The sequence below is a fragment of the Strongylocentrotus purpuratus genome, unplaced genomic scaffold, assembly GCF_000002235.5.
Source record: "Strongylocentrotus purpuratus isolate Spur 01 unplaced genomic scaffold, Spur_5.0 spur5_scaffold_19, whole genome shotgun sequence".
NCBI lineage: Eukaryota > Metazoa > Echinodermata > Echinoidea > Camarodonta > Strongylocentrotidae > Strongylocentrotus > Strongylocentrotus purpuratus.
Window position 1 is genome coordinate 17,864,907 of NW_022145604.1, and position 9,634 is coordinate 17,874,540.

Below are 9,634 nucleotides of genomic sequence, written 5' to 3' on the forward strand. Positions count from 1 at the left end.
ACAGAAATAACCGTCTGGTATGGGTCATTCTTTAATTCCCCATACACATATGTATAGAGGCGGTCAGAGGAGCCAGATGTAATCTCAGCGGAACAACCGTCGATATCAGAGACTGAAGCTTTCGGTCTACTCTAAACATTGCCATGGTGAACACATTGGATTAAGAATGACTCGAGTGAATTGAGAATCTCATGTAAGATAGATGTGATAAATGAAGTCCACTTAAAGTTGACAAAGTTGGTGAAGCTGTCATGTTTTTTAGTATTATGCTCTACACACACTTTACGATCTGACTGCGATCCGATTTTGGAAGAATTTGGAATAGCATTGATATGAACATTCAAACAAGCTTCTGAAATAAAAAAAGAAATGAATAAAACTGAAAATGTTTAAGTATTGCAAACCTCCTTGATGGATAAAAGTCAAACCGGCTCTGAATCTTAGTAACGTAAGACATATTTTGTGATAAGATTTAAAGCCGTTTGGCCAGTGCTCTGGCTAGAAGAGTTTAATACAATGCATTCTAAATAATGGAAAGATTATATATCTGATGACTGATGTCCTTTCAGTTTCTTTGAAAATCGGATGACAGTGGATCATATAGTGTTTGGTGGGCTGTAGATAATAGTATCTGAACACTGTCTATGAAATACTGCAGGCCTACTACTTTGTGCCAACCAGCATCTGTCTGTGACATACTATGTTTTACTTTTCTATTCTATTTATCACCATGCCCTTATAATAGGATAGTGATGCAGAATGATAACCCCCACATATAATTCTCTATACATTTTAAGTACATTGTATTAAAAAATAACTTGACCAGGTAAATATGAAGTATTCAAACTCTGAAAAGAGGGATAGATCATCCATTTTCCCACTACCGTAATCATATAATTGGGAACTTGAAATAGAGCACATTATGTGCAGATATTTTGTTGTTGTGTTAATCTTGAATGTATTTGTGAAGATAAATGTAAGAATAGAAATGAAGTAATGAAATGAATTTATTCAGATAAGATGTATTCATTATATATGTATTTATCAAGAAAGTTGCTATGTCAGTATGAAAAATCTTAACTAAAATAGAATTGAGACTTGTCATAATATGAAAAAGAGGTCTCATTGACAAAGATTTTTAGTAATAATAATAATAATATTCCGCTTTATATAGCGCTTAATACATCTGTGATGTCTCTAAGGTGCTTTGTAGATATACTAGTAGGGAGGCTGATTCGAGAGCTCATAGAAATAAAGATTGAAATCAAGTGTAAATCATTGATACTGTATTTGATACAGGTACAAGTTTGACATGGATATTTTAAACACCTTGATCTGTGAGACCAAAGTGAGTGTGATCATGTGGCCTTTTTTTTGTATTGCATGATTTTGCATCTAAAGTAAACCAATAGCTAGCCCCCATCGAGAAGGCCTATGATAAACAACTGGGCCTCGTCTTTTGAACAGTTGATATTAATCGCTCCTTATTTGCAGTTGATATCAATCGTACCTTATATCAATCACAACTACAGTCGAACCTGTCTATAGCGACCGCCCCAGGGAAACACAAAAAATGGTCTTTGTAGACAGGTTCCTTTAGTACATGTTTCAATGAGAAACTGGTTTCATGGGAAAGAAAAAAAACATGGTGTTTGAAGGCAGGTGGTCACTAAAGCAGGTTTGACTGTATGTACATAAGAGATAGGAAGGATTTGTGTTTGGTTTGAATTGCAACTGACGGGGGCCCAGTGAGAATAATAGCAAGATAGTGAGTGGATTCTTGTCTCGATCTTCATGACAGTTGTTTCTCGTATGATGACTTGTTGGTGGGCTAGCTATTAGGAAGGTTTTACATTTGCAATCTTTTTTATTTCCAATAAGTCTGGGGAACCCTACCCCTGTATATTTGCAACAATTTTTATGTAATTTTCTTATGTAGTTTTTCTTGTTTTAATCCACAAAGATCTTTCACAAATGTAATGCCTCAAGTTTTTTATTTTTAGAATTTTTTAAAATAATGATTCCAGAGTGGCTTATTGGAGCAAGGTTTAATGAAAGTAATAAGACACACTGAAATCATTTCTATTTCTCATTGATTATCATGTCTCACTGTACAATCTGTTATAAGTTTATTTCAATTGTCATTCAAAATGTCATGCAAACTTGTAAAAGTTTTTTTGTTGAAGCATGTCAATATACGAGGAGAGTATTACTGCATGTAGAGGTGTCGTCTAGTGAATATATGTCCGACGTCAGACGATCACAGGGTTTGCATTTCGAGTCCCACTGCAGCACTAATGTCCTTTTGCAAGACATCAATTTACATTTGCCACTCTTCACCCAGTTAAATTTGTATTGGCAAACAGGAATTCCTTGAATGCTGTGAGCACTGATACGGTAGCCTAGCAGAGACGGGGTAATATTGGAGCACCTTACATATTATTATAGCAAACATATCCATCACGTCTGGACATGATGTACTGTAATATGAGGTATAAACATATTTAAGTGTTCTGCTTATTTGCAATAACAGCAATGCAAATGTGTCATAAAAATGTATGAAGGTTTGCACTTTGTAAGTTGTCTGCATGTTAGTCATGTGATGTGAGCCCTGCTTATATTAGTCAAAAGCGTCATGTTTCCATTTTTTGTTTGATTAGTAATTGGCATTAAAAAAAGTTCAACTTTGGAAAGGTTATGTAAATATATGAAGTGTTTACAGCCACAAGAATTCATATCACCAATGGGTATGATTTCTAATGATACCTTGGTTGCTTTTGTACGGCCATGCACCAACTGAACATATTGTCTTTAAGAAAATTATGTGAATCGCAGTTAGATCACTTTCTTATGAACCGCAATAGGTTCTTCTTCTTCTTCTTCCTGATGAGCGATTGCAAATAGCAAGCTGATTATTCTGTCACTTTCAAATGAGGGCGGCATTGCACGTTGCAGTGATTTGGTTTCTTGTTGAATTAAATAAGGCAAGATAAAACCAGAAACAAATAAGGATAACAAATTAAACAATTGTGGCTCAGGACTGTTAACACAAAAGTGTCTTCCTAGCCATCAGTAAGGAAGTGAATCTAATCCTGGGTTAGCTTTAATTTTAACACAAGATCTTTAAACAGCATTAAACAAAAGTTCTGATAAATGTTTTGGCAAAGAACAGATGAGATCCTAACAGGAGAGCCATTAGGGCATTTATTTATGGCATATTTTAAGTTTGAGTTACGCCTTTCACGCATTGAAGGAAAGCAGATATTCCTGTTAGTTCAAAATAATATACACATAATTTACTTGTAGTCTAGTCCTTATTGTCTTCTGTGATTACTCTACAAAATTATTTTTTTCTTTTTCTTTCTGTGATTTGGTGCTAGATGCATGTATTTACCAAAATAAGTCATCCAAAAATTAAAGCGCCGCAGCCGATAAAAGTATTTGTATTTGAATTACCTGGCTCATTTATACATTTATACGTCTCTTCCGATGAACATTTTTAAAGTAATGAAAAGAAACAAAACTGTATAAATCCCAAACCGTATTGAAAGTTTATTTTTTATTATACATTAATTATGTAATAGGTTTCAAGAAAAGAAACAAAACAAACTTTTTTTAAATTCAAGAACATTTGTACCATATTATGTCATCGCCATTCATGAAAATGAAAATAACAATTTGTAGTTCAAGATGTCATAAATATTTCTTTGGGTGGATATAAATTATTCTACATGAAAATACACATAAGATTTCTGGAGAATTATATATATATATATATATATATATATATATATATATATTTTTAACTTCTTTGCTGTAAAGTATACAGCGATGTTCTCGTTTTATATATTTTATCAAACTTTATAAATCTCCATTCTTATTTCATTTCTGTGTCTTTGTTTACATGTTGGTGCTTAATCTTTTAATCTGCTTGATTAAATATCTTGCAATTATAAGGAGTTTATCCACAAGATTTATCCACGGAATGCAAGTTATAGTGTATGTGCAAGGAATAGATGGGTGTTTCAGTGTTATTAGATATAAGCTGTCACATGATACTGTAATATCAGATCAGTATGTATGTTTATAGAAAATCTTTTCTGAGATATATTTGATAAAGTTCTAGTGTTCATCTATATATCGTTACAAAATTCTGAACAGTACTGCTCTTTTTTTCTTTTTCTTTTTGGTATTACTTATCTGAAGAACATATAGACTATTGTTAATCCTTATTATATAGATGCTTTTGACATTATTTTGGCATGCATATTAATGATTATATTAAGCTTTTATTATTCAAATATATCATACATGCATATTCTTGAATAGCCTTTTAAACATCTTTTTCTTTTATATTTTATATTTTTTAAATACACCTTCAATCATATTTATATACTATGAATGAATATGCTTGAGCAACCATTTCAGATTGGATTTTGATTGGAAATGAAGCTATCTTATTTGTTTATTATGATGTCATTAAAAAGATCATGTGACATCTCTGCGACAAGCTACATCCATGTAGATAATAGTCATCATGTTTCACATGTATAAAATGCTGATGATTAATTTTCCTCGTTTTGAATTCCGTAAGGACAAAAAATCAAGGTGATGTTTTTTTTAAATTCCAGTAGAATTGAATATATTTTTTTTTATTGATATCCAGCTTGTATGCCATTTTAACTTGCAATGTTAATTTTAGTCTTTATTTTTGCATATTTCTGATGCATTTTATTTTCAATTTGTCTTAAATAAAGGACAAAATCATAGTGTAAACTTTACCTTCTTTTACATTTCATAAATATTGTGATTTGTATGTATCATAATAAAGAAAGGGAAATTAAATTGATTCAAATTGGTTTATTAAAAACACTGCCGCCCAAAGGCTGAAACTGTTTATTTACCCCCCCCCCCCCTAAAGAAAGTAAACAGATGCATAACATTATTAAAAAATCATGCAAATTGTGCTAAATCCCCATGTATTTGCATTTGAAAAAATATAACAAGGTTGTGTAGCTGGGAAGCAAAGATCATATTGAAGCTAGATATTTTTCTTTTCTTCATATCTTGCAAAATATTATCAAGATCATTATCTATATACTGTATTCAAGCATTTTAATTGTATCATTTGTCTATAGCAATTACATGTATATGATTTTTCCCTATATGGTAACATATATTTCATGTATTCAATCATTCATTCAGTTAGAGTGTATTCCAGGAAATGTCCATGTTTATTAATTCCAATTGAGATTATTTATCCTGATCCATTGATGTATTCCAGATATATTCATTATTTTTAAAGAGAATTATCTATGAAACAGTTTGGATGGTTGGTTGGCTATAGCATTTATTGGATCAGATATATATATAAGCTGATGCCTATTATCATAGTCCTAGAATGTTTCTATAAGGTGAGAGGGACAGAGAGAAAAGTATTTTATTTATGTCATACAGTGTATTAATTACTGTCAATTCTTGTATAATATATATACATGTATATGCTAATGAAATAAAAAAAGAGAATTCATACAAGAATATGAGTTTTGTGTCATCCTTCCTATCATATGTGCATTTTGTGTCGTGCGATAATGTGTTTGTGTACAGTCATATCAAAGGATTCGCCAATTTATCATTGTGATCATAATTATCAAGACGGTCATTTACTTCAAATCTAGTATACAAACTTTTAAAGTTTATCTTCAGTTTCCTTATAATCAGATTATCAGACAAGATTTACCAAAACTACATGTACATGTAGTAATATTAGAAAAAAATTCCATCACTGATGGAAGTGATATATTTAATTTCTGAAAACAAATAATGAAATTAATGCAATCACACATGGCAAGGTACTCATGTGTGACTACTTGCTAATAATGATGGTGATGATGACAATGGTGATGAGACGATGACGGTAATGAGATAATGGCGGTGATGATGATAATGATGGTAGAGATGATGAAGATGGTTGTGGTGGTGGTGATGAAGATGGTGGTGGTAATGATGGTGGCGGTGGTGGTGGTTATGAATCTACATACAGTTTATTTGTAGAACTGGGCGATGCTGAATTATGCCGACTTGAGCTTGGCTGCTGTGATTATTATTTAATGCAAGCACATTACAAGTTCCAGTGCTTGTTTCATAAAGGTTAATATATGCCCCCCCCCCCCCAATTATCTATCTCTCTTTCCTTCTCTCTGCATTTCCTTACCTCTCTTGTTCTCACTCGCTCTCCATCAGTATTGGTGTATTGAAATGCTTCTATCTTTTACTCATTCTCAATCCTCGTCTTTCATCCTTTTAGTGATTTCATCTAATTTCTTCTTTTGTTATTTAAAGAGAAATCCAGCAACCCTTGTAATAAGTTGATTTGTATGAAAGCAGAAAAATAAACGGAATGGCAAAAGTTTGAAATTAATCGAACCAATAGTAAAGAAGTTATGAATGTTTGAAATATGAAATCACTAAGTCTATGTGAATCTCTAATCGGTTGTTTGGTCAGTGGATTGTGACGTAGGATGTGGATAACTTTCCCATTTGCTGTGTACAAAAATATCCCTAATTTCTGTTTTTCTTGCAAGTTCCTTCTTCCTTTGGGCACTACTCAAAATATATTACAGATATTATGACTTTTCAGCCATGATTTCTTGACAAATTTAGATTTTAGTCATTTTATATGTTGGAACAGATGGGAAAGTACCGGTAGTCCGGCACTTCATGACATCGACATGACCGCTTCAGCAAATTTGAAGTGCCCAAATGTATAGTGATTACAACTTTCAAAAATTCATAGCTTTCTTATATTTATTCAGATTTAATTGAAACTGTCATCAGTTTGCTTCTCTGATTCTTCTGCTTTCTTTTAGAGTAGTTGTCTATTTGGGTTGGATTTCCCTACTATAAAAACAATTTTAATCAAGATTAAATAGATGGTGACAATTGAATGGAATGTCACTGAAATTACATGTCCTCCTCTAGTTTTGGTGATGTAATTTCAGAGTTACATTTTCAACCACTGAAGATTAGAATAAGTATTATTTTATTCCTTACTAAATTTTAATCATATTTGTTGAAATTTGCAGGGATGTTTTACTTGCATTCAAAGCCATAGAGACCTGATTACTAATCGAAGGCATATTTCTTGTACAAAGTTTCTTTTGACAACTTAAAAGCTTGCCAGACATAGCAACAACTGATGAATGCCCAGTGGATTCCATCCATAGATAAATAAATTATTAAACATGCTTGCATTCACCATAGTGATTTTGCAACGAAGAATGTTGAAACCATGCAAAACCTTAGAGAGAGCCTCACCCGGGATTTTGAAGTAATTACGGTATCTGAACACGAAGTTAGAATGGTGCTAGGTGATGTTAATGTGAATAAAACCCCGGGCCCTGATCGTATTTGCAATAAGCTATTAAAAACGTGCAAGGATCAATTGGCCAGTGTTTTTCAAAAGCTTTTCCAGCTTTCTATCGATCGAGGAACAATTCCTAAATTGTGGAAAATGTCAACTGTTGTACCACTTCCTAAAGTGAAAAACCCATCAGAAATGAATGACTATCGTCCTATAGCTCTAACATGTAGTATTATGAAATGTCTTGAGAAAATTGTACTGAAACGTTTGCTGAATCAAGTCTCCCCCTTCTTAGATCCCATGCAATTTGCTTACAGGAAAAATAGGGGCGTAGAAGATGCAGTTTTGATACTCTTGCACAAACTGTATTCCCACTTAGACACAATGAAAACGTACACGAGATCAGTTTTCATAGATTTCTCTAGCGCATTTAATACCTTGATACCACACCTGCTTACTAGGAAGTTGAGTAATTTAAATGTACACCCACAACTTATAATGACAATACAAGACTTTCTGTTGTGTAGATGTCAGCAGGTGAAAATAGGAAAGCTAATCTCATGTGTTCGTTCTATCAGTACTGGTGTACCTCAGGGATGCGTACTATCCCCGGTGCTCTTTTCCATTTACACCAATGATTTCGTGAGCACTGACGACAATTGTTCTATGATTAAATATGCCGATGATACGGTGATTACAGGGTATATTTCAGATGATAATACTGAACGTTATTTTTCATTGATCCAACAGTTTGTTGAATGGTGTGACAGGCACCACTTACAACTAAATGTAGCAAAAACGAAGGAGATCGTAATAGATTTTCGTAAAAGAACTGTAGTGGATCATGCACCCCTTTGTATTCACGATTCCGTAGTCGAGCAGGTTAGCGAGTACAAATATCTTGGCACTACTATATCATGTAAATTGGATTGGTCAAAAAATGTCAACATTATCCAGAAGAAAGCAAATCAAAGGCTTTATTTCCTTAGACAACTTAAGAAACTCCACATAGATAATACACTTCTTGTTCTGTTCTATAAATCAATCATTCAGTCTATCTTGACATTCAATCTCATTTGTTACTTTCGTAATGGAACACGTGCTAGCAAAAGGAAAACAGAAAGAATAAGGAAAATTGCTCAGCGCATCACCGGTTTGGAATTGCCCAGTTTAGAAAGTATATATGTTGATCGTACATTGCTGAAGATTACTCGTATTATGAAAGACCCGTCACATCCTTTGTTCCATAATTATAATTTCAACCGTTCAGGAATTCGCCTCTGCGTTCCCCGCACTAGGCGGGAACGCTTTAGACGCTCATTTGTACCAGATTCAACTCACATGTTCAACAGTATGGTAAAACGAGGGCAATCAATGTAGACACTGTACCCTTTTTATTTTATTGATTTCCTCCATTCCTATACAAGTAGTCAGATCTTATTTTTAGATGAAACGCCATTGATGTTATGTTGTTATTATGTTTTATAATCTGTTTAATTTTGTACATTTCCTTGTAACACACAATTGTACCAGTGAACAATGAATTTCCATATTATGGACAATAAATCAATTCAATTCAATGCTTATTATTATAAGCAACACATCAATATTCATGGTCATGTCGAAATATTAAACATTACTTTCAAATCTATATTTCATCTTTTATTCCTAGTAAATTCTGTCCTTTATCATTACATTATGACAATTACATTCTCAATTGATATTGTATCAATACACACACATGTTCATCAAAGAAAGCACTAATAAAACACAGAATTAATATATTTGAAAGTGCTGATATATTTCTTGAATAACACATCTTCACTTATCATATATACAAATGTACATGAAGTATCTGATCTTAATACTAATATAATTTTTTAATTCCTTTGGTAGTTGATTAAATTTGAGTTTAATATCTGGGTTTTGACACCCAAAATTTGGCGTTCTGAGAGGTCCTCCAGGAGTTCTGCTAAATGCAAATTTTGATGTGCTACGTAATCGTTAGTAGTCACACCGCTGGCCAATCAACCTTCAGCGGTATACATTACAAGAAAAGTGGTAGGCTAAGAAAGAAATTTATCATATAATTTCTGATGAGATTTTCAAAATGAACACGGGAGAGAGCCTGAGCTCTTGTGTGATTGCACCAAACCGAAGTAGTCCTCCAGAGTTCTGCTAAATGCTAATTTTGATGTGCTACATCATCGTTAGTATTCACACCGCTGTCCAGTCAACCTTCCGCGGCAAACTTGTACATAATGTAAATGG